The 20,477-nt window shown below is 44.2% G+C and overlaps 33 non-coding genes across 33 annotated transcripts; all 33 read right to left on the bottom strand.

Moving 5' to 3' along the window:
• Window positions 1-95: 95 nt before the first annotated feature.
• Window positions 96-202, bottom strand: LOC137085822 (U6 spliceosomal RNA). The gene has a single exon (XR_010907377.1). It is a non-coding gene; the product is annotated as a U6 spliceosomal RNA (small nuclear RNA).
• A 519-nt stretch (window positions 203-721) lies between these two features.
• Window positions 722-828, bottom strand: LOC137085484 (U6 spliceosomal RNA). Its single transcript, XR_010907072.1, has one exon. It is a non-coding gene; the product is annotated as a U6 spliceosomal RNA (small nuclear RNA).
• A 519-nt stretch (window positions 829-1,347) lies between these two features.
• LOC137085398 (U6 spliceosomal RNA) lies at window positions 1,348-1,454 on the bottom strand. The gene has a single exon (XR_010906991.1). It is a non-coding gene; the product is annotated as a U6 spliceosomal RNA (small nuclear RNA).
• A 518-nt stretch (window positions 1,455-1,972) lies between these two features.
• On the bottom strand, window positions 1,973-2,079 carry LOC137085874 (U6 spliceosomal RNA). The gene has a single exon (XR_010907427.1). It is a non-coding gene; the product is annotated as a U6 spliceosomal RNA (small nuclear RNA).
• A 519-nt stretch (window positions 2,080-2,598) lies between these two features.
• LOC137085645 (U6 spliceosomal RNA) lies at window positions 2,599-2,705 on the bottom strand. The gene has a single exon (XR_010907208.1). It is a non-coding gene; the product is annotated as a U6 spliceosomal RNA (small nuclear RNA).
• A 519-nt stretch (window positions 2,706-3,224) lies between these two features.
• LOC137085646 (U6 spliceosomal RNA) lies at window positions 3,225-3,331 on the bottom strand. Its single transcript, XR_010907209.1, has one exon. It is a non-coding gene; the product is annotated as a U6 spliceosomal RNA (small nuclear RNA).
• Window positions 3,332-3,850: 519 nt separating this feature from the next.
• On the bottom strand, window positions 3,851-3,957 carry LOC137085647 (U6 spliceosomal RNA). Its single transcript, XR_010907210.1, has one exon. It is a non-coding gene; the product is annotated as a U6 spliceosomal RNA (small nuclear RNA).
• Window positions 3,958-4,476: 519 nt separating this feature from the next.
• On the bottom strand, window positions 4,477-4,583 carry LOC137085648 (U6 spliceosomal RNA). The gene has a single exon (XR_010907212.1). It is a non-coding gene; the product is annotated as a U6 spliceosomal RNA (small nuclear RNA).
• Window positions 4,584-5,102: 519 nt separating this feature from the next.
• Window positions 5,103-5,209, bottom strand: LOC137085649 (U6 spliceosomal RNA). Its single transcript, XR_010907213.1, has one exon. It is a non-coding gene; the product is annotated as a U6 spliceosomal RNA (small nuclear RNA).
• Window positions 5,210-5,728: 519 nt separating this feature from the next.
• Window positions 5,729-5,835, bottom strand: LOC137085650 (U6 spliceosomal RNA). The gene has a single exon (XR_010907214.1). It is a non-coding gene; the product is annotated as a U6 spliceosomal RNA (small nuclear RNA).
• A 519-nt stretch (window positions 5,836-6,354) lies between these two features.
• On the bottom strand, window positions 6,355-6,461 carry LOC137085922 (U6 spliceosomal RNA). The gene has a single exon (XR_010907472.1). It is a non-coding gene; the product is annotated as a U6 spliceosomal RNA (small nuclear RNA).
• A 519-nt stretch (window positions 6,462-6,980) lies between these two features.
• On the bottom strand, window positions 6,981-7,087 carry LOC137085504 (U6 spliceosomal RNA). The gene has a single exon (XR_010907091.1). It is a non-coding gene; the product is annotated as a U6 spliceosomal RNA (small nuclear RNA).
• Window positions 7,088-7,606: 519 nt separating this feature from the next.
• LOC137085850 (U6 spliceosomal RNA) lies at window positions 7,607-7,713 on the bottom strand. The gene has a single exon (XR_010907404.1). It is a non-coding gene; the product is annotated as a U6 spliceosomal RNA (small nuclear RNA).
• Window positions 7,714-8,232: 519 nt separating this feature from the next.
• On the bottom strand, window positions 8,233-8,339 carry LOC137085651 (U6 spliceosomal RNA). Its single transcript, XR_010907215.1, has one exon. It is a non-coding gene; the product is annotated as a U6 spliceosomal RNA (small nuclear RNA).
• Window positions 8,340-8,858: 519 nt separating this feature from the next.
• On the bottom strand, window positions 8,859-8,965 carry LOC137085399 (U6 spliceosomal RNA). The gene has a single exon (XR_010906992.1). It is a non-coding gene; the product is annotated as a U6 spliceosomal RNA (small nuclear RNA).
• Window positions 8,966-9,483: 518 nt separating this feature from the next.
• Window positions 9,484-9,590, bottom strand: LOC137085652 (U6 spliceosomal RNA). Its single transcript, XR_010907216.1, has one exon. It is a non-coding gene; the product is annotated as a U6 spliceosomal RNA (small nuclear RNA).
• A 519-nt stretch (window positions 9,591-10,109) lies between these two features.
• LOC137085904 (U6 spliceosomal RNA) lies at window positions 10,110-10,216 on the bottom strand. Its single transcript, XR_010907456.1, has one exon. It is a non-coding gene; the product is annotated as a U6 spliceosomal RNA (small nuclear RNA).
• Window positions 10,217-10,735: 519 nt separating this feature from the next.
• On the bottom strand, window positions 10,736-10,842 carry LOC137085488 (U6 spliceosomal RNA). Its single transcript, XR_010907076.1, has one exon. It is a non-coding gene; the product is annotated as a U6 spliceosomal RNA (small nuclear RNA).
• Window positions 10,843-11,361: 519 nt separating this feature from the next.
• LOC137085435 (U6 spliceosomal RNA) lies at window positions 11,362-11,468 on the bottom strand. The gene has a single exon (XR_010907025.1). It is a non-coding gene; the product is annotated as a U6 spliceosomal RNA (small nuclear RNA).
• A 519-nt stretch (window positions 11,469-11,987) lies between these two features.
• Window positions 11,988-12,094, bottom strand: LOC137085436 (U6 spliceosomal RNA). The gene has a single exon (XR_010907026.1). It is a non-coding gene; the product is annotated as a U6 spliceosomal RNA (small nuclear RNA).
• A 519-nt stretch (window positions 12,095-12,613) lies between these two features.
• LOC137085448 (U6 spliceosomal RNA) lies at window positions 12,614-12,720 on the bottom strand. Its single transcript, XR_010907037.1, has one exon. It is a non-coding gene; the product is annotated as a U6 spliceosomal RNA (small nuclear RNA).
• A 519-nt stretch (window positions 12,721-13,239) lies between these two features.
• LOC137085906 (U6 spliceosomal RNA) lies at window positions 13,240-13,346 on the bottom strand. Its single transcript, XR_010907457.1, has one exon. It is a non-coding gene; the product is annotated as a U6 spliceosomal RNA (small nuclear RNA).
• A 519-nt stretch (window positions 13,347-13,865) lies between these two features.
• LOC137085449 (U6 spliceosomal RNA) lies at window positions 13,866-13,972 on the bottom strand. The gene has a single exon (XR_010907038.1). It is a non-coding gene; the product is annotated as a U6 spliceosomal RNA (small nuclear RNA).
• A 519-nt stretch (window positions 13,973-14,491) lies between these two features.
• Window positions 14,492-14,598, bottom strand: LOC137085949 (U6 spliceosomal RNA). The gene has a single exon (XR_010907496.1). It is a non-coding gene; the product is annotated as a U6 spliceosomal RNA (small nuclear RNA).
• A 519-nt stretch (window positions 14,599-15,117) lies between these two features.
• LOC137085450 (U6 spliceosomal RNA) lies at window positions 15,118-15,224 on the bottom strand. Its single transcript, XR_010907039.1, has one exon. It is a non-coding gene; the product is annotated as a U6 spliceosomal RNA (small nuclear RNA).
• Window positions 15,225-15,743: 519 nt separating this feature from the next.
• LOC137085400 (U6 spliceosomal RNA) lies at window positions 15,744-15,850 on the bottom strand. Its single transcript, XR_010906993.1, has one exon. It is a non-coding gene; the product is annotated as a U6 spliceosomal RNA (small nuclear RNA).
• Window positions 15,851-16,368: 518 nt separating this feature from the next.
• On the bottom strand, window positions 16,369-16,475 carry LOC137085653 (U6 spliceosomal RNA). The gene has a single exon (XR_010907217.1). It is a non-coding gene; the product is annotated as a U6 spliceosomal RNA (small nuclear RNA).
• A 520-nt stretch (window positions 16,476-16,995) lies between these two features.
• LOC137085401 (U6 spliceosomal RNA) lies at window positions 16,996-17,102 on the bottom strand. The gene has a single exon (XR_010906994.1). It is a non-coding gene; the product is annotated as a U6 spliceosomal RNA (small nuclear RNA).
• A 518-nt stretch (window positions 17,103-17,620) lies between these two features.
• LOC137085655 (U6 spliceosomal RNA) lies at window positions 17,621-17,727 on the bottom strand. The gene has a single exon (XR_010907218.1). It is a non-coding gene; the product is annotated as a U6 spliceosomal RNA (small nuclear RNA).
• Window positions 17,728-18,247: 520 nt separating this feature from the next.
• LOC137085656 (U6 spliceosomal RNA) lies at window positions 18,248-18,354 on the bottom strand. Its single transcript, XR_010907219.1, has one exon. It is a non-coding gene; the product is annotated as a U6 spliceosomal RNA (small nuclear RNA).
• Window positions 18,355-18,873: 519 nt separating this feature from the next.
• On the bottom strand, window positions 18,874-18,980 carry LOC137085381 (U6 spliceosomal RNA). The gene has a single exon (XR_010906975.1). It is a non-coding gene; the product is annotated as a U6 spliceosomal RNA (small nuclear RNA).
• A 519-nt stretch (window positions 18,981-19,499) lies between these two features.
• On the bottom strand, window positions 19,500-19,606 carry LOC137085657 (U6 spliceosomal RNA). The gene has a single exon (XR_010907220.1). It is a non-coding gene; the product is annotated as a U6 spliceosomal RNA (small nuclear RNA).
• Window positions 19,607-20,125: 519 nt separating this feature from the next.
• LOC137085491 (U6 spliceosomal RNA) lies at window positions 20,126-20,232 on the bottom strand. The gene has a single exon (XR_010907078.1). It is a non-coding gene; the product is annotated as a U6 spliceosomal RNA (small nuclear RNA).
• Between the last annotated feature and the right edge of the window lie 245 nt (window positions 20,233-20,477).

Below are 20,477 nucleotides of genomic sequence, written 5' to 3' on the forward strand. Positions count from 1 at the left end.
GAATTTTCCTGATTTGGAAGAGAACACAAACGAAAATAAAGAGTGGCAGGAGGGGATGCTTTTAGACCTGTGAAGCAGGCCTTGATCACAGCTGCATAAATATGGAGCGCTTCACGGATTTGCGTGTCATCCTTTCGCAGGGGCCATGCTAATCTTCTCTGTATCGATTCAATTTTAGTATATGTGCTGCCTTAGCAAGCACAACTTTGCTGGGCGCTCAAGGCATATGTACACCTCAGGTCCCAGCAAGCTCTCACCAAGGTGGTAAGGCCCAGCAAACTATCTCGACACTGTATACCTTATTGCACACACTGATATATGCAACAGCTCAATCATTTTAGGGAAAGGGTATGTTAAAGCTTCATTGTTCACATATGGCCTAATTCCACCATGATATCATAGAGCATCTGCTGAAAGAAGGGTGTTGTCAGACTTATCGATGGTACCAGTGTACAAGCACTGAAGAAGGCGTGGCCTCTACATTTTCGTGAGAAAAAAAGTGGGCAGAAAGACGAAACATCATTTGATGTCTTTGTCAAGGGAGTATAAACTCGATGTAACTGGACACGATATGCAGCAGGAGGAGTTGATCCTATGGAGATCTTGAGGCAGTGAAGAACTTGACAGAATTTTCCTGATTTGGAAGAGAACACAAACGAAAATAAAGAGTGGCAGGAGGGGATGCTTTTAGACCTGTGAAGCAGGCCTTGAACACAGCTGCATAAATATGGAGCGCTTCACGGATTTGCATGTCATCCTTTCGCTGTGGCCATGCTAATCTTCTCTGTATAGATCCAATTTTAGTATATGTGCTGCCTTAGCAAGCACAAGTTTGCTGGCCGCTCAAGGCATATGTACACCTCAGGTCCCAGCAAGCTCTCACCAAGGTGGTAAGGCCCAGCAAACTATCTCGACACTGTATACCTTATTGCACACACTGATATATGCAACAGCTCAATAATTTTAGGGAAAGGGTATGTTAAAGCTTCATTGTTCATATATGGCCTAATTCCACCATGATATCATAGAGCATCTGCTGAAAGAAGGGTGTTGTCAGACTTATCGATGGTACCAGTGTACAAGCACTGAAGAAGGCGTGGCCTCTACGTTTTCGTGAGAAAAAAAGTTGGCAGAAAGACGAAACATCCTTTGATGTCTTTGTCAAGTGAGTATAAACTCGATGTAACTGGACACGATATGCAGCAGGAGGAGTTGATCCTATGGAGATCTTGAGGCAGTGAAGAACTTGACAGAATTTTCCTGATTTGGAAGAGAACACAAACGAAAATAAAGAGTGGCAGGAGGGGATGCTTTTAGACCTGTGAAGCAGGCCTTGATCACAGCTGCATAAATATGGAGCGCTTCACGGATTTGCGTGTCATCCTTTCGGAGGGGCCATGCTAATCTTCTCTGTATCGATCCAATTTTAGTATATGTGCTGCCTTAGCAAGCACAACTTTGCTGGCCGCTCAAGGCATATGTACACCTCAGGTCCCAGCAAGCTCTCACCAAGGTGGTAAGGCCCAGCAAACTATCTCGACACTGTATACCTTATTGCACACACTGATATATTCAACAGCTCAATAATTTTAGGGAAAGGGTATGTTAAAGCTTCCTTGTTGACATATGGCCTAATTCCACCATGATATCTTAGAGCATCTGCTGAAAGAAGGGTGTTGCCAGACTTATCGATGGTAACAGTGTACAAGCACTGAAGAAGGCGTGGCCTCTACGTTTTCGTGAGAAACAAGTTGGCAGAAAGACGAAACATCCTTTGATGTCTTTGTCAAGGGAGTATAAACTCGATGTAACTGGACACAATCTGCAGCAGGAGGAGTTGATCCTATGGAGATCTTGAGGCAGTGAAGGACTTGACAGAATTTTCCTGATTTGGAAGAGAACACAAACGAAAATAAAGAGTGGCAGGAGGGGATGCTTTTAGACCTGTGAAGCAGGCCTTGATCACAACTGCATAAATATGGAGCGCTTCACGGATTTGCATGTCATCCTTTCGCAGGGGCCATGCTAATCTTCTCTGTATCGATCCAATTTTAGTATATGTGCTGCCTTAGCAAGCACAAGTTTGCTGGCCGCTCAAGGCATATATACCCCTCAGGTCCCAATAAGCTCTCACCAAGGTGGTAAGGCCCAGCAAACTATCTCGCCACTATATACCTTATTGCACACACTGATATATGCAACAGCTCAATAATTTTAGGGAAAGGGTATGTTAAAGCTTCATTGTTCACATATGGCCTAATTCCACCATGATATCATAGAGCATCTGCTGAAAGAAGGGTGTTGTCAGACTTATCGATGGTACCAGTGTACAAGCACTGAAGAAGGCGTGGCCTCTACGTTTTCGTGAGAAAAAAAGTTGGCAGAAAGACGAAACATCCTTTGATGTCTTTGTCAAGGGAGTATAAACTCGATGTAACTGGACACGATATGCAGCAGGAGGAGTTGATCCTATGGAGATCTTGAGGCAGTGAAGGACTTGACAGAATTTTCCTGATTTGGAAGAGAACACAAACGAAAATAAAGAGTGGCAGGAGGGGATGCTTTTAGACCTGTGAAGCAGGCCTTGATCACAGCTGCATAAATATGGAGCGCTTCACGGATTTGCGTGTCATCCTTTCGCAGGGGCCATGCTAATCTTCTCTGTATCGATCCAATTTTAGTATATGTGCTGCCTTAGCAAGCACAACGTTGCTGGCCGCTCAAGGCATATGTACACCTCAAGTCCCAGCAAGCTCTCACCAAGGTGGTAAGGCCCAGCAAACTATCTCGACACTGTATACCTTATTACACACACTGATATATGCAACAGTTCAATCATTTTAGGGAAAGGGTATGTTAAAGCTTCATTGTTCACATATGGCCTAATTCCAACATGATATCATAGATCATCTGCTGAAAGAAGGGTGTTGTCAGACTTATCGATGGTACCAGTGTACAAGCACTGAAGAAGGCGTGGCCTCTACGTTTTCGTGAGAAAAAAAGTGGGCAGAAAGACGAAACATCCTTTGATGTCTTTGTCAAGGGAGTATAAACTCGATGTAACTGGACACGATATGCAGCAGGAGGAGTTGATCCTATGGAGATCTTGAGGCAGTGAAGAACTTGACAGAATTTTCCTGATTTGGAAGAGAACACAAACGAAAATAAAGAGTGGCAGGAGGGGATGCTTTTAGACCTGTGAAGCAGGCCTTGATCACAGCTGCATAAATATGGAGCGCTTCACGGATTTGCGTGTCATCCTTTCGCAGGGGCCATGCTAATCTTCTCTGTATCGATCCAATTTTAGTATATGTGCTGCCTTAGCAAGCACAACTTTGCTGGCCGCTCAAGGCATATGTACACCTCAGGTCCCAGCAAGCTCTCACCAAGGTGGTAAGGCCCAGCAAACTATCTCGCCACTGTATACCTTATTGCACACACTGATATATGCAACAGCTCAATCATTTTAGGGAAAGGGTATGTTAAAGCTTCATTGTTCACATATGGCCTAATTCCACCATGATATCATAGAGCATCTGCTGAAAGAAGGGTGTTGTCAGACTTATCGATGGTACCAGTGTACAAGCACTGAAGAAGGCGTGGCCTCTACGTTTTCGTGAGAAAAAAAGTGGGCAGAAAGACGAAACATCATTTGATGTCTTTGTCAAGGGAGTATAAACTCGATGTAACTGGACACGATATGCAGCAGGAGGAGTTGATCCTATGGAGATCTTGAGGCAGTGAAGAACTTGACAGAATTTTCCTGATTTGGAAGAGAACACAAACGAAAATAAAGAGTGGCAGGAGGGGATGCTTTTAGACCTGTGAAGCAGGCCTTGATCACAGCTGCATAAATATGGAGCGCTTCACGGATTTGCGTGTCATCCTTTCGCAGGGGCCATGCTAATCTTCTCTGTATCGATCCAATTTTAGTATATGTGCTGCCTTAGCAAGCACAAGTTTGCTGGCCGCTCAAGGCATATATACCCCTCAGGTCCCAATAAGCTCTCACCAAGGTGGTAAGGCCCAGCAAACTATCTCGCCACTATATACCTTATTGCACACACTGATATATGCAACAGCTCAATAATTTTAGGGAAAGGGTATGTTAAAGCTTCATTGTTCACATATGGCCTAATTCCAACATGATATCATAGAGCATCTGCTGAAAGAAGGGTGTTGTCAGACTTATCGATGGTACCAGTGTACAAGCACTGAAGAAGGCGTGGCCTCTACGTTTTCGTGAGAAAAAAAGTTGGCAGAAAGACGAAACATCCTTTGATGTCTTTGTCAAGGGAGTATAAACTCGATGTAACTGGACACGATATGCAGCAGGAGGAGTTGATCCTATGGAGATCTTGAGGCAGTGAAGGACTTGACAGAATTTTCCTGATTTGGAAGAGAACACAAACGAAAATAAAGAGTGGCAGGAGGGGATGCTTTTAGACCTGTGAAGCAGGCCTTGATCACAGCTGCATAAATATGGAGCGCTTCACGGATTTGCGTGTCATCCTTTCGCAGGGGCCATGCTAATCTTCTCTGTATCGATCCAATTTTAGTATATGTGCTGCCTTAGCAAGCACAACTTTGCTGGCCGCTCAAGGCATATGTACACCTCAGGTCCCAGCAAGCTCTCACCAAGGTGGTAAGGCCCAGCAAACTATCTCGACACTGTATACCTTATTGCACACACTGATATATGCAACAGCTCAATCATTTTAGGGAAAGGGTATGTTAAAGCTTCATTGTTCACATATGGCCTAATTCCAACATGATATCATAGATCATCTGCTGAAAGAAGGGTGTTGTCAGACTTATCGATGGTACCAGTGTACAAGCACTGAAGAAGGCGTGGCCTCTACGTTTTCGTGAGAAAAAAAGTGGGCAGAAAGACGAAACATCCTTTGATGTCTTTGTCAAGGGAGTATAAACTCGATGTAACTGGACACGATATGCAGCAAGAGGAGTTGATCCTATGGAGATCTTGAGGCAGTGAAGAACTTGACAGAATTTTCCTGATTTGGAAGAGAACACAAACGAAAATAAAGAGTGGCAGGAGGGGATGCTTTTAGACCTGTGAAGCAGGCCTTGATCACAGCTGCATAAATATGGAGCGCTTCACGGATTTGCGTGTCATCCTTTCGCAGGGGCCATGCTAATCTTCTCTGTATCGATCCAATTTTAGTATATGTGCTGCCTTAGCAAGCACAACTTTGCTGGCCGCTCAAGGCATATGTACACCTCAGGTCCCAGCAAGCTCTCACCAAGGTGGTAAGGCCCAGCAAACTATCTCGCCACTGTATACCTTATTGCACACACTGATATATGCAACAGCTCAATCATTTTAGGGAAAGGGTATGTTAAAGCTTCATTGTTCACATATGGCCTAATTCCACCATGATATCATAGAGCATCTGCTGAAAGAAGGGTGTTGTCAGACTTATCGATGGTACCAGTGTACAAGCACTGAAGAAGGCGTGGCCTCTACGTTTTCGTGAGAAAAAAAGTGGGCAGAAAGACGAAACATCATTTGATGTCTTTGTCAAGGGAGTATAAACTCGATGTAACTGGACACGATATGCAGCAGGAGGAGTTGATCCTATGGAGATCTTGAGGCAGTGAAGAACTTGACAGAATTTTCCTGATTTGGAAGAGAACACAAACGAAAATAAAGAGTGGCAGGAGGGGATGCTTTTAGACCTGTGAAGCAGGCCTTGATCACAGCTGCATAAATATGGAGCGCTTCACGGATTTGCGTGTCATCCTTTCGCAGGGGCCATGCTAATCTTCTCTGTATCGATCCAATTTTAGTATATGTGCTGCCTTAGCAAGCACAAGTTCACTGGCCGCTCAAGGCATATATACCCCTCAGGTCCCAATAAGCTCTCACCAAGGTGGTAAGGCCCAGCAAACTATCTCGCCACTATATACCTTATTGCACACACTGATATATGCAACAGCTCAATAATTTTAGGGAAAGGGTATGTTAAAGCTTCATTGTTCACATATGGCCTAATTCCAACATGATATCATAGAGCATCTGCTGAAAGAAGGGTGTTGTCAGACTTATCGATGGTACCAGTGTACAAGCACTGAAGAAGGCGTGGCCTCTACGTTTTCGTGAGAAAAAAAGTTGGCAGAAAGACGAAACATCCTTTGATGTCTTTGTCAAGGGAGTATAAACTCGATGTAACTGGACACGATATGCAGCAGGAGGAGTTGATCCTATGGAGATCTTGAGGCAGTGAAGGACTTGACAGAATTTTCCTGATTTGGAAGAGAACACAAACGAAAATAAAGAGTGGCAGGAGGGGATGCTTTTAGACCTGTGAAGCAGGCCTTGATCACAGCTGCATAAATATGGAGCGCTTCACGGATTTGCGTGTCATCCTTTCGCAGGGGCCATGCTAATCTTCTCTGTATCGATCCAATTTTAGTATATGTGCTGCCTTAGCAAGTACAACTTTGCTGGCCGCTCAAGGCATATGTACACCTCAGGTCCCAGCAAGCTCTCAACAAGGTGGTAAGGCCCAGCAAACTATCTCGACACTGTATACCTTATTGCACACACTGATATATGCAACAGCTCAATCATTTTAGGGATAGGGTATGTTAAAGCTTCATTGTTCACATATGGCCTAATTCCACCATGATATCATAGAGCATCTGCTGAAAGAAGGGTGTTGTCAGACTTATCGATGGTACCAGTGTACAAGCACTGAAGAAGGCGTGGCCTCTACATTTTCGTGAGAAAAAAAGTGGGCAGAAAGACGAAACATCATTTGATGTCTTTGTCAAGGGAGTATAAACTCGATGTAACTGGACACGATATGCAGCAGGAGGAGTTGATCCTATGGAGATCTTGAGGCAGTGAAGAACTTGACAGAATTTTCCTGATTTGGAAGAGAACACAAACGAAAATAAAGAGTGGCAGGAGGGGATGCTTTTAGACCTGTGAAGCAGGCCTTGATCACAGCTGCATAAATATGGAGCGCTTCACGGATTTGCGTGTCATCCTTTCGCTGTGGCCATTCTAATCTTCTCTGTATAGATCCAATTTTAGTATACGTGCTGCCTTAGCAAGCACAAGTTTGCTGGCCGCTCAAGGCATATGTACACCTCAGGTCCCAGCAAGCTCTCACCAAGGTGGTAAGGCCCAGCAAACTATCTCGACACTGTATACCTTATTGCACACACTGATATATGCAACAGCTCAATAATTTTAGGGAAAGGGTATGTTAAAGCTTCATTGTTCATATATGGCCTAATTCCACCATGATATCATAGAGCATCTGCTGAAAGAAGGGTGTTGTCAGACTTATCGATGGTACCAGTGTACAAGCACTGAAGAAGGCGTGGCCTCTACGTTTTCGTGAGAAAAAAAGTTGGCAGAAAGACGAAACATCCTTTGATGTCTTTGTCAAGGGAGTATAAACTCGATGTAACTGGACACGATATGCAGCAGGAGGAGTTGATCCTATGGAGATCTTGAGGCAGTGAAGGACTTGACAGAATTTTCCTGATTTGGAAGAGAACACAAACGAAAATAAAGAGTGGCAGGAGGGGATGCTTTTAGACCTGTGAAGCAGGCCTTGATCACAGCTGCATAAATATGGAGCGCTTCACGGATTTGCGTGTCATCCTTTCGCAGGGGCCATGCTAATCTTCTCTGTATAGATCCAATTTTAGTATATGTGCTGCCTTAGCAAGCACAAGTTTGCTGGCCGCTCAAGGCATATGTACACCTCAGGTCCCAGCAAGCTCTCACCAAGGTGGTAAGGCCCAGCAAACTATCTCGACACTGTATACCTTATTGCACACACTGATATATGCAACAGCTCAATAATTTTAGGGAAAGGGTATGTTAAAGCTTCATTGTTCATATATGGCCTAATTCCACCATGATATCATAGAGCATCTGCTGAAAGAAGGGTGTTGTCAGACTTATCGATGGTACCAGTGTACAAGCACTGAAGAAGGCGTGGCCTCTACGTTTTCGTGAGAAAAAAAGTTGGCAGAAAGACGAAACATCCTTTGATGTCTTTGTCAAGGGAGTATAAACTCGATGTAACTGGACACGATATGCAGCAGGAGGATTTGATCCTATGGAGATCTTGAGGCAGTGAAGGACTTGACAGAATTTTCCTGATTTGGAAGAGAACACAAACGAAAATAAAGAGTGGCAGGAGGGGATGCTTTTAGACCTGTGAAGCAGGCCTTGATCACAGCTGCATAAATATGGAGCGCTTCACGGATTTGCGTGTCATCCTTTCGCAGGGGCCATGCTAATCTTCTCTGTATCGATCCAATTTTAGTATATGTGCTGCCTTAGCAAGCACAACTTTGCTGGGCGCTCAAGGCATATGTACACCTCAGGTCCCAGCAAGCTCTCACCAAGGTGGTAAGGCCCAGCAAACTATCTCGACACTGTATACCTTATTGCACACACTGATATATGCAACAGCTCAATCATTTTAGGGAAAGGGTATGTTAAAGCTTCATTGTTCACATATGGCCTAATTCCACCATGATATCATAGAGCATCTGCTGAAAGAAGGGTGTTGTCAGACTTATCGATGGTACCAGTGTACAAGCACTGAAGAAGGCGTGGCCTCTACATTTTCGTGAGAAAAAAAGTGGGCAGAAAGACGAAACATCATTTGATGTCTTTGTCAAGGGAGTATAAACTCGATGTAACTGGACACGATATGCAGCAGGAGGAGTTGATCCTATGGAGATCTTGAGGCAGTGAAGAACTTGACAGAATTTTCCTGATTTGGAAGAGAACACAAACGAAAATAAAGAGTGGCAGGAGGGGATGCTTTTAGACCTGTGAAGCAGGCCTTGATCACAGCTGCATAAATATGGAGCGCTTCACGGATTTGCGTGTCATCCTTTCGGAGGGGCCATGCTAATCTTCTCTGTATCGATCCAATTTTAGTATATGTGCTGCCTTAGCAAGCACAACTTTGCTGGCCGCTCAAGGCATATGTACACCTCAGGTCACAGCAAGCTCTCACCAAGGTGGTAAGGCCCAGCAAACTATCTCGACACTGTATACCTTATTGCACACACTGATATATGCAACAGCTCAATAATTTTAGGGAAAGGGTATGTTAAAGCTTCCTTGTTGACATATGGCCTAATTCCACCATGATATCTTAGAGCATCTGCTGAAAGAAGGGTGTTGCCAGACTTATCGATGGTAACAGTGTAGAAGCACTGAAGAAGGCGTGGCCTCTACGTTTTCGTGAGAAACAAGTTGGCAGAAAGACGAAACATCCTTTGATGTCTTTGTCAAGGGAGTATAAACTCGATGTAACTGGACACAATCTGCAGCAGGAGGAGTTGATCCTATGGAGATCTTGAGGCAGTGAAGGACTTGACAGAATTTTCCTGATTTGGAAGAGAACACAAACGAAAATAAAGAGTGGCAGGAGGGGATGCTTTTAGACCTGTGAAGCAGGCCTTGATCACAGCTGCATAAATATGGAGCGCTTCACGGATTTGCGTGTCATCCTTTCGCAGGGGCCATGCTAATCTTCTCTGTATCGATCCAATTTTAGTATATGTGCTGCCTTAGCAAGCACAAGTTTGCTGGCCGCTCAAGGCATATATACCCCTCAGGTCCCAATAAGCTCTCACCAAGGTGGTAAGGCCCAGCAAACTATCTCGCCACTATATACCTTATTGCACACACTGATATATGCAACAGCTCAATAATTTTAGGGAAAGGGTATGTTAAAGCTTCATTGTTCACATATGGCCTAATTCCAACATGATATCATAGAGCATCTGCTGAAAGAAGGGTGTTGTCAGACTTATCGATGGTACCAGTGTACAAGCACTGAAGAAGGCGTGGCCTCTACGTTTTCGTGAGAAAAAAAGTTGGCAGAAAGACGAAACATCCTTTGATGTCATTGTCAAGGGAGTATAAACTCGATGTAACTGGACACGATATGCAGCAGGAGGAGTTGATCCTATGGAGATCTTGAGGCAGTGAAGGACTTGACAGAATTTTCCTGATTTGGAAGAGAACACAAACGAAAATAAAGAGTTGCAGGAGGGGATGCTTTTAGACCTGTGAAGCAGGCCTTGATCACAGCTGCATAAATATGGAGCGCTTCACGGATTTGCGTGTCATCCTTTCGCAGGGGCCATGCTAATCTTCTCTGTATCGATCCAATTTTGGTATATGTGCTGCCTTAGCAAGCACAACTTTGCTGGCCGCTCAAGGCATATGTACACCTCAGGTCCCAGCAAGCTCTCACCAAGGTGGTAAGGCCCAGCAAACTATCTCGACACTGTATACCTTATTGCACACACTGATATATGCAACAGCTCAATCATTTTAGGGAAAGGGTATGTTAAAGCTTCATTGTTCACATATGGCCTAATTCCACCATGATATCATAGAGCATCTGCTGAAAGAAGGGTGTTGTCAGACTTATCGATGGTACCAGTGTACAAGCACTGAAGAAGGCGTGGCCTCTACATTTTCGTGAGAAAAAAAGTGGGCAGAAAGACGAAACATCATTTGATGTCTTTGTCAAGGGAGTATAAACTCGATGTAACTGGACACGATATGCAGCAGGAGGAGTTGATCCTATGGAGATCTTGAGGCAGTGAAGAACTTGACAGAATTTTCCTGATTTGGAAGAGAACACAAACGAAAATAAAGAGTGGCAGGAGGGGATGCTTTTAGACCTGTGAAGCAGGCCTTGATCACAGCTGCATAAATATGGAGCGTTTCACGGATTTGCGTGTCATCCTTTCGCTGTGGCCATTCTAATCTTCTCTGTATAGATCCAATTTTAGTATATGTGCTGCCTTAGCAAGCACAAGTTTGCTGGCCGCTCAAGGCATATGTACACCTCAGGTCCCAGCAAGCTCTCACCAAGGTGGTAAGGCCCAGCAAACTATCTCGACACTGTATACCTTATTGCACACACTGATATATGCAACAGCTCAATCATTTTAGGGAAAGGGTATGTTAAAGCTTCATTGTTCACATATGGCCTAATTCCACCTTGATATCATAGAGCATCTGCTGAAAGAAGGGTGTTGTCAGACTTATCGATGGTACCAGTGTACAAGCACTGAAGAAGGCGTGGCCTCTACATTTTCGTGAGAAAAAAAGTGGGCAGAAAGACGAAACATCATTTGATGTCTTTGTCAAGGGAGTATAAACTCGATGTAACTGGACACAATATGCAGCAGGAGGAGTTGATCCTATGGAGATCTTGAGGCAGTGAAGAACTTGACAGAATTTTCCTGATTTGGAAGAGAACGCAAACGAAAATAAAGAGTGGCAGGAGGGGATGCTTTTAGACCTGTGAAGCAGGCCTTGATCACAGCTGCATAAATATGGAGCGCTTCACGGATTTGCGTGTCATCCTTTCGCTGAGGCCATGCTAATCTTCTCTGTATAGATCCAATTTTAGTATATGTGCTGCCTTAGCAAGCACAAGTTTGCTGGCCGCTCAAGGCATATGTACACCTCAGGTCCCAGCAAGCTCTCACCAAGGTGGTAAGGCCCAGCAAACTATCTCGACACTGTATACCTTATTGCACACACTGATATATGCAACAGCTCAATAATTTTAGGGAAAGGGTATGTTAAAGCTTCATTGTTCACATATGGCCTAATTCCACCATGATATCATAGAGCATCTGCTGAAAGAAGGGTGTTGTCAGACTTATCGATGGTACCAGTGTACAAGCACTGAAGAAGGCGTGGCCTCTACATTTTCGTGAGAAAAAAAGTGGGCAGAAAGACGAAACATCATTTGATGTCTTTGTCAAGGGAGTATAAACTCGATGTAACTGGACACGATATGCAGCAGGAGGAGTTGATCCTATGGAGATCTTGAGGCAGTGAAGAACTTGACAGAATTTTCCTGATTTGGAAGAGAACACAAACGAAAATAAAGAGTGGCAGGAGGGGATGCTTTTAGACCTGTGAAGCAGGCCTTGATCACAGCTGCATAAATATGGAGCGCTTCACGGATTTGCGTGTCATCCTTTCGCTGAGGCCATGCTAATCTTCTCTGTATAGATCCAATTTTAGTATATGTGCTGCCTTAGCAAGCACAACTTTGCTGGCCGCTCAAGGCATATGTACACCTCAGGTCCCAGCAAGCTCTCACCAAGGTGGTAAGGCCCAGCAAACTATCTCGACACTGTATACCTTATTGCACACACTGATATATGCAACAGCTCAATAATTTTAGGGAAAGGGTATGTTAAAGCTTCATTGTTCACATATGGCCTAATTCCACCATGATATCATAGAGCATCTGCTGAAAGAAGGGTGTTGTCAGACTTATCGATGGTACCAGTGTACAAGCACTGAAGAAGGCGTGGCCTCTACATTTTCGTGAGAAAAAAAGTGGGCAGAAAGACGAAACATCATTTGATGTCTTTGTCAAGGGAGTATAAACTCGATGTAACTGGACACGATATGCAGCAGGAGGAGTTGATCCTATGGAGATCTTGAGGCAGTGAAGAACTTGACAGAATTTTCCTGATTTGGAAGAGAACACAAACGAAAATAAAGAGTGGCAGGAGGGGATGCTTTTAGACCTGTGAAGCAGGCCTTGATCACAGCTGCATAAATATGGAGCGCTTCACGGATTTGCGTGTCATCCTTTCGCTGTGGCCATGCTAATCTTCTCTGTATAGATCCAATTTTAGTATATGTGCTGCCTTAGCAAGCACAAGTTTGCTGGCCGCTCAAGGCATATGTACACCTCAGGTCCCAGCAAGCTCTCACCAAGGTGGTAAGGCCCAGCAAACTATCTCGACACTGTATACCTTATTGCACACACTGATATATGCAACAGCTCAATAATTTTAGGGAAAGGGTATGTTAAAGCTTCATTGTTCATATATGGCCTAATTCCACCATGATATCATAGAGCATCTGCTGAAAGAAGGGTGTTGTCAGACTTATCGATGGTACCAGTGTACAAGCACTGAAGAAGGCGTGGCCTCTACGTTTTCGTGAGAAAAAAAGTTGGCAGAAAGACGAAACATCCTTTGATGTCTTTGTCAAGGGAGTATAAACTCGATGTAACTGGACACGATATGCAGCAGGAGGAGTTGATCCTATGGAGATCTTGAGGCAGTGAAGGACTTGACAGAATTTTCCTGATTTGGAAGAGAACACAAACGAAAATAAAGAGTGGCAGGAGGGGATGCTTTTAGACCTGTGAAGCAGGCCTTGATCACAGCTGCATAAATATGGAGCGCTTCACGGATTTGCGTGTCATCCTTTCGCAGGGGCCATGCTAATCTTCTCTGTATCGATCCAATTTTGGTATATGTGCTGCCTTAGCAAGCACAACTTTGCTGGCCGCTCAAGGCATATGTACACCTCAGGTCCCAGCAAGCTCTCACCAAGGTGGTAAGGCCCAGCAAACTATCTCGACACTGTATACCTTATTGCACACACTGATATATGCAACAGCTCAATCATTTTAGGGAAAGGGTATGTTAAAGCTTCATTGTTCACATATGGCCTAATTCCACCATGATATCATAGAGCATCTGCTGAAAGAAGGGTGTTGTCAGACTTATCGATGGTACCAGTGTACAAGCACTGAAGAAGGCGTGGCCTCTACATTTTCGTGAGAAAAAAAGTGGGCAGAAAGACGAAACATCATTTGATGTCTTTGTCAAGGGAGTATAAACTCGATGTAACTGGACACGATATGCAGCAGGAGGAGTTGATCCTATGGAGATCTTGAGGCAGTGAAGAACTTGACAGAATTTTCCTGATTTGGAAGAGAACACAAACGAAAATAAAGAGTGGCAGGAGGGGATGCTTTTAGACCTGTGAAGCAGGCCTTGATCACAGCTGCATAAATATGGAGCGCTTCACGGATTTGCGTGTCATCCTTTCGCTGTGGCCATGCTAATCTTCTCTGTATAGATCCAATTTTAGTATATGTGCTGCCTTAGCAAGCACAAGTTTGCTGGCCGCTCAAGGCATATGTACACCTCAAGTCCCAGCAAGCTCTCACCAAGGTGGTAAGGCCCAGCAAACTATCTCGACACTGTATACCTTATTGCACACACTGATATATGCAACAGCTCAATAATTTTAGGGAAAGGGTATGTTAAAGCTTCATTGTACATATATGGCCTAATTCCAACATGATATCATAGAGCATCTGCTGAAAGAAGGGTGTTGTCAGACTTATCGATGGTACCAGTGTACAAGCACTGAAGAAGGCATGGCCTCTACGTTTTCGTGAGAAAAAAAGTTGGCAGAAAGACGAAACATCCTTTGATGTCTTTGTCAAGGGAGTATAAACTCGATGTAACTGGACACGATATGCAGCAGGAGGAGTTGATCCTATGGAGATCTTGAGGCAGTGAAGGACTTGACAGAATTTTCCTGATTTGGAAGAGAACACAAACGAAAATAAAGAGTGGCAGGAGGGGATGCTTTTAGACCTGTGAAGCAGGCCTTGATCACAGCTGCATAAATATGGAGCGCTTCACGGATTTGCATGTCATCCTTTCGCAGGGGCCATGCTAATCTTCTCTGTATCGATCCAATTTTGGTATATGTGCTGCCTTAGCAAGCACAACTTTGCTGGCCGCTCAAGGCATATGTACACCTCAGGTCCCAGCAAGCTCTCACCAAGGTGGTAAGGCCCAGCAAACTATCTCGACACTGTATACCTTATTGCACACACTGATATATGCAACAGCTCAATCATTTTAGGGAAAGGGTATGTTAAAGCTTCATTGTTCACATATGGCCTAATTCCACCATGATATCATAGAGCATCTGCTGAAAGAAGCGTGTTGTCAGACTTATCGATGGTACCAGTGTACAAGCACTGAAGAAGGCGTGGCCTCTACATTTTCGTGAGAAAAAAAGTGGGCAGAAAGACGAAACATCATTTGATGTCTTTGTCAAGGGAGTATAAACTCGATGTAACTGGACACGATATGCAGCAGGAGGAGTTGATCCTATGGAGATCTTGAGGCAGTGAAGAACTTGACAGAATTTTCCTGATTTGTAAGAGAACACAAACGAAAATAAAGAGTGGCAGGAGGGGATGCTTTTAGACCTGTGAAGCAGGCCTTGATCACAGCTGCATAAATATGGAGCGCTTCACGGATTTGCGTGTCATCCTTTCGCTGTGGCCATGCTAATCTTCTCTGTATAGATCCAATTTTAGTATATGTGCTGCCTTAGCAAGCACAAGTTTGCTGGCCGCTCAAGGCATATGTACACCTCAGGTCCCAGCAAGCTCTCACCAAGGTGGTAAGGCCCAGCAAACTATCTCGACACTGTATACCTTATTGCACACACTGATATATGCAACAGCTCAATAATTTTAGGGAAAGGGTATGTTAAAGCTTCAATGTACATATATGGCCTAATTCCACCATGTTATCATAGAGCATCTGCTGAAAGAAGGGTGTTGTCAGACTTATCGATGGTACCAGTGTACAAGCACTGAAGAAGGCGTGGCCTCTACGTTTTCATGAGAAAAAAAGTTGGCAGAAAGACGAAACATCCTTTGATGTCTTTGTCAAGGGAGTATAAACTCGATGTAACTGGACACGATATGCAGCAGGAGGAGTTGATCCTATGGAGATCTTGAGGCAGTGAAGAACTTGACAGAATTTTCCTGATTTGGAAGAGAACACAAACAAAAATAAAGAGTGGCAGGAGGGGATGCTTTTAGACCTGTGAAGCAGGCCTTGATCACAGTTGCATAAATATGGAGCGCTTCACGGATTTGCGTGTCATCCTTTCGGAGGGGCCATGCTAATCTTCTCTGTATCGATCCAATTTTAGTATATGTGCTGCCTTAGCAAGCACAACTTTGCTGGCCGCTCAAGGCATATGTACACCTCAGGTCCCAGCAAGCTCTCACCAAGGTGGTAAGGCCCAGCAAACTATCTCGACACTGTATACCTTATTGCACACACTGATATATGCAACAGCTCAATAATTTTAGGGAAAGGGTATGTTAAAGCTTCCTTGTTGACATATGGCCTAATTCCACCATGATATCTTAGAGCATCTGCTGAAAGAAGGGTGTTGCCAGACTTATCGATGGTAACAGTGTACAAGCACTGAAGAAGGCGTGGCCTCTACGTTTTCGTGAGAAACAAGTTGGCAGAAAGACGAAACATCCTTTGATGTCTTTGTCAAGGGAGTATAAACTCGATGTAACTGGACACAATCTGCAGCAGGAGGAGTTGATCCTATGGAGATCTTGAGGCAGTGAAGGACTTGACAGAATTTTCCTGATTTGGAAGAGAACACAAACGAAAATAAAGAGTGGCAGGAGGGGATGCTTTTAGACCTGTGAAGCAGGCCTTGATCACAGCTGCATAAATATGGAGCGCTTCACGGATTTGCGTGTCATCCTTTCGCAGGGGCCATGCTAATCTTCTCTGTATCGATCCAATTTTAGTATATGTGCTGCCTTAGCAAGCACAACTTTGCTGGCCGCTCAAGGCATATGTACACCTCAAGTCCCAGCAAGCTCTCACCAAGGTGGTAAGGCCCAGCAAACTATCTCGACACTGTATACCTTATTGCACACACTGATATATGCAACAGCTCAATAATTTTAGGGAAAGGGTATGTTAAAGCTTCATTGTTCACATATGGCCTAATTCCACCATGATATCATAGAGCATCTGCTGAAAGAAGGGTGTTGTCAGACTTATCGATGGTACCAGTGTACAAGCACTGAAGAAGGCGTGGCCTCTACGTTTTCGTGAGAAAAAAAAGTGGGCAGAAAGACGAAACATCCTTTGATGTCTTTGTCAAGGGAGTATAAACTCGATGTAACTGGACACGATATGCAGCAGGAGGAGTTGATCCTATGGAGATCTTGAGGCAGTGAAGAACTTGACAGAATTTTCCTGATTTGGAAGAGAACACAAACGAAAATAAAGAGTGGCAGGAGGGGATGCTTTTAGACCTGTGAAGCAGGCCTTGATCACAGTTGCATAAATATGGAGCGCTTCACGGATTTGCGTGTCATCCTTTCGGAGGGGCCATGCTAATCTTCTCTGTATCGATCCAATTTTAGTATATGTGCTGCCTTAGCAAGCACAACTTTGCTGGCCGCTCAAGGCATATGTACACCTCAGGTCCCAGCAAGCTCTCACCAAGGTGGTAAGGCCCAGCAAACTATCTCGACACTGTATACCTTATTGCACACACTGATATATGCAACAGCTCAATCATTTTAGGGAAAGGGTATGTTAAAGCTTCCTTGTTGACATATGGCCTAATTCCACCATGATATCTTAGAGCATCTGCTGAAAGAAGGGTGTTGCCAGACTTATCGATGGTAACAGTGTACAAGCACTGAAGAAGGCGTGGCCTCTACGTTTTCGTGAGAAACAAGTTGGCAGAAAGACGAAACATCCTTTGATGTCTTTGTCAAGGGAGTATAAACTCGATGTAACTGGACACAATCTGCAGCAGGAGGAGTTGATCCTATGGAGATCTTGAGGCAGTGAAGGACTTGACAGAATTTTCCTGATTTGGAAGAGAACACAAACGAAAATAAAGAGTGGCAGGAGGGGATGCTTTTAGACCTGTGAAGCAGGCCTTGATCACAGCTGCATAAATATGGAGCGCTTCACGGATTTGCGTGTCATCCTTTCGCAGGGGCCATGCTAATCTTCTCTGTATCGATCCAATTTTAGTATATGTGCTGCCTTAGCAAGCACAACTTTGCTGGCCGCTCAAGGCATATGTACACCTCAAGTCCCAGCAAGCTCTCACCAAGGTGGTAAGGCCCAGCAAACTATCTCGACACTGTATACCTTATTGCACACACTGATATATGCAACAGCTCAATCATTTTAGGGAAAGGGTATGTTAAAGCTTCATTGTTCACATATGGCCTAATTCCACCATGATATCATAGAGCATCTGCTGAAAGAAGGGTGTTGTCAGACTTATCGATGGTACCAGTGTACAAGCACTGAAGAAGGCGTGGCCTCTACGTTTTCGTGAGAAAAAAAAGTGGGCAGAAAGACGAAACATCCTTTGATGTCTTTGTCAAGGGAGTATAAACTCGATGTAACTGGACACGATATGCAGCAGGAGGAGTTGATCCTATGGAGATCTTGAGGCAGTGAAGAACTTGACAGAATTTTCCTGATTTGGAAGAGAACACAAACGAAAATAAAGAGTGGCAGGAGGGGATGCTTTTAGACCTGTGAAGCAGGCCTTGATCACAGCTGCATAAATATGGAGCGCTTCACGGATTTGCGTGTCATCCTTTCGCAGGGGCCATGCTAATCTTCTCTGTATCGATCCAATTTTAGTATATGTGCTGCCTTAGCAAGCACAACTTTGCTGGCCGCTCAAGGCATATGTACACCTCAGGTCCCAGCAAGCTCTCACCAAGGTGGTAAGGCCCAGCAAACTATCTCGCCACTGTATACCTTATTGCACACACTGATATATGCAACAGCTCAATCATTTTAGGGAAAGGGTATGTTAAAGCTTCATTGTTCACATATGGCCTAATTCCACCATGATATCATAGAGCATCTGCTGAAAGAAGGGTGTTGTCAGACTTATCGATGGTACCAGTGTACAAGCACTGAAGAAGGCGTGGCCTCTACGTTTTCGTGAGAAAAAAAGTGGGCAGAAAGACGAAACATCATTTGATGTCTTTGTCAAGGGAGTATAAACTCGATGTAACTGGACACGATATGCAGCAGGAGGAGTTGATCCTATGGAGATCTTGAGGCAGTGAAGAACTTGACAGAATTTTCCTGATTTGGAAGAGAACACAAACGAAAATAAAGAGTGGCAGGAGGGGATGCTTTTAGACCTGTGAAGCAGGCCTTGATCACAGCTGCATAAATATGGAGCGCTTCACGGATTTGCGTGTCATCCTTTCGCAGGGGCCATGCTAATCTTCTCTGTAGCGATCCAATTTTAGTATATGTGCTGCCTTAGCAAGCACAAGTTTGCTGGCCGCTCAAGGCATATATACCCCTCAGGTCCCAATAAGCTCTCACCAAGGTGGTAAGGCCCAGCAAACTATCTCGCCACTATATACCTTATTGCACACACTGATATATGCAACAGCTCAATAATTTTAGGGAAAGGGTATGTTAAAGCTTCATTGTTCACATATGGCCTAATTCCAACATGATATCATAGAGCATCTGCTGAAAGAAGGGTGTTGTCAGACTTATCGATGGTACCAGTGTACAAGCACTGAAGAAGGCGTGGCCTCTACGTTTTCGTGAGAAAAAAAGTTGGCAGAAAGACGAAACATCCTTTGATGTCTTTGTCAAGGGAGTATAAACTCGATGTAACTGGACACGATATGCAGCAGGAGGAGTTGATCCTATGGAGATCTTGAGGCAGTGAAGGACTTGACAGAATTTTCCTGCTTTGGAAGAGAACACAAACGAAAATAAAGAGTGGCAGGAGGGGATGCTTTTAGACCTGTGAAGCAGGCCTTGATCACAGCTGCATAAATATGGAGCGCTTCACGGATTTGCGTGTCATCCTTTCGCAGGGGCCATGCTAATCTTCTCTGTATCGATCCAATTTTAGTATATGTGCTGCCTTAGCAAGCACAACTTTGCTGTCCGCTCAAGGCATATGTACACCTCAGGTCCCAGCAAGCTCTCACCAAGGTGGTAAGGCCCAGCAAACTATCTCGACACTGTATACCTTATTGCACACACTGATATATGCAACAGCTCAATCATTTTAGGGAAAGGGTATGTTAAAGCTTCATTGTTCACATATGGCCTAATTCCACCATGATATCATAGAGCATCTGCTGAAAGAAGGGTGTTGTCAGACTTATCGATGGTACCAGTGTACAAGCACTGAAGAAGGCGTGGCCTCTACATTTTCGTGAGAAAAAAAGTGGGCAGAAAGACGAAACATCATTTGATGTCTTTGTCAAGGGAGTATAAACTCGATGTAACTGGACACGATATGCAGCAGGAGGAGTTGATCCTATGGAGATCTTGAGGCAGTGAAGAACTTGACAGAATTTTCCTGATTTGGAAGAGAACACAAACGAAAATAAAGAGTGGCAGGAGGGGATGCTTTTAGACCTGTGAAGCAGGCCTTGATCACAGCTGCATAAATATGGAGCGCTTCACGGATTTGCGTGTCATCCTTTCGCTGTGGCCATTCTAATCTTCTCTGTATAGATCCAATTTTAGTATATGTGCTGCCTTAGCAAGCACAAGTTTGCTGGCCGCTCAAGGCATATGTACACCTCAGGAACCCAGCAAGCTCTCACCAAGGTGGTAAGGCCCAGCAAACTATCTCGACACTGTATACCTTATTGCACACACTGATATATGCAACAGCTCAATAATTTTAGGGAAAGGGTATGTTAAAGCTTCATTGTTCATATATGGCCTAATTCCACCATGATATCATAGAGCATCTGCTGAAAGAAGGGTGTTGTCAGACTTATCGATGGTAC

This window comes from Pseudorasbora parva, chromosome 8 (assembly GCF_024679245.1).
Source record: "Pseudorasbora parva isolate DD20220531a chromosome 8, ASM2467924v1, whole genome shotgun sequence".
NCBI classification, from domain to species: domain Eukaryota; kingdom Metazoa; phylum Chordata; class Actinopteri; order Cypriniformes; family Gobionidae; genus Pseudorasbora; species Pseudorasbora parva.